Source organism: Elephantulus edwardii, unplaced genomic scaffold, assembly GCF_000299155.1.
Source record: "Elephantulus edwardii isolate Elephantulus edwardi_28Jun2011 unplaced genomic scaffold, EleEdw1.0 scaffold00163, whole genome shotgun sequence".
Lineage (NCBI taxonomy): Eukaryota > Metazoa > Chordata > Mammalia > Macroscelidea > Macroscelididae > Elephantulus > Elephantulus edwardii.
Window position 1 is genome coordinate 3,392,808 of NW_006399913.1, and position 1,525 is coordinate 3,394,332.

Sequence of the window (1,525 nt, forward strand, 5' to 3'; positions counted from 1 at the left end):
GAAGAAAAATATGACATCCAAATCAAAGGAAGAATCACCAACAATCTTAATTATGGAGATGACACAACTTTTGTGTGCCAAAAGTGAAGAGAACTTGAAGAAGCTCAAAAAGTAGCCTTCAGTACGGATTACATCTTAAGGTAAAGAATATGAAAATTCTCACAAGATCAATAAGCAACACCATGAAAAATGGAGAAAAGATTGTAATTTTAAGCGATTTCACTTTACTTAGATCCAGAATCAATGCATTGAGAAGCAGCAATCAAGAAACACAATGATAACATTGCAATGGGAAAATCTGCTCCTAGGACCTCTCTAAAGTGTTAAAGAACAAGGGTGTCAGGGTAAAGACTGAAGTGTGACTGACTCAAACCATGATATTTTCAATTGATTAATATGTACGTGAAAATTAGACAATGAATAATTAATATAAAAGAAATGATGCCTTTAAATTGTGGTGTTGGTAGAGAATATTGAATATGTAATGGACTTCCAAATGACCAAAGAAATCTAACTTGGAGAAGTTCCTTAACAGCAAAGACAGTGAGATTTTGTCTCACATAATTTGGGAGTGCTATCAGGAGGCACAAGTCACTGGAGAAGAAAATTAGACTTGGAAAAGTGAAAGTTTAGTGAAAAAGAGGAAGAGTCTCAATGAAATGGATTGACCAATGACTGAAATGATAGGTTTAAGCAGAGTAGAGACTCTGAGGCCAGCACAAGATCAGGCAGAGCTTCATTTCATTAAAACTAGGGTCACAATAAAATGAGTAATTTTGACAGCACCTAATAACAAATAACTGCATCTGAAAGAGAGCTCTTGGAAAGGTGGCCTAGTGGTGAGGAGATGTGCTGCCAACCCAAAGGCATTTAGTTCAAATCCACCAGCTGCTCTGCAGGAGAAAGATAAGCAACTCCTCTTGTGTGGTTTACTGCCACTGAAAATCTGCTGAAGGATCCGCTATGGGTCAGTTCTAACCAGACAGTACATAATAACAACAACATGCATCTGAGAACTAGACAGTGAATAATGATAACAGAAGAACCGATGCCTTTGAATTGTGGTGTTGGAGGAGAGTATTAAAATCCCATGGACTGCCAAGAGATCAAACAAATAATTTTTTGGAGCGAGTACACCTGGGGTGTTCCTTAGAGGGACAAATGGTGAAACCTCATCTCACATACTCTGAGCATGTTGAGCATATAGGAGGGACAAGACCTTGGGAAAGGTCATGCTCAAAAAAGGTGGAAGGTCGGCAAAGAAGGGGAAGACCTCAAAGAGAAGATTGACACAGTAATTGTTCAATGGACTCCCATGTGCAGAGATGATAGTACAAGACAGTGCAGGGCTCAAATCCATCGTTCAGAGGGTTGCTATGAGTCATAGTCGATTACATAGCACCTAACAACAATAGCAACAACAATCCTTGAACCTGTAGCCAGGACTAGATTCTTTGACTACAACTATTAATTGTGCTTTAACATCTATTCTTTCTGTAATCTACAGAATGTGAGCCCTTAATTT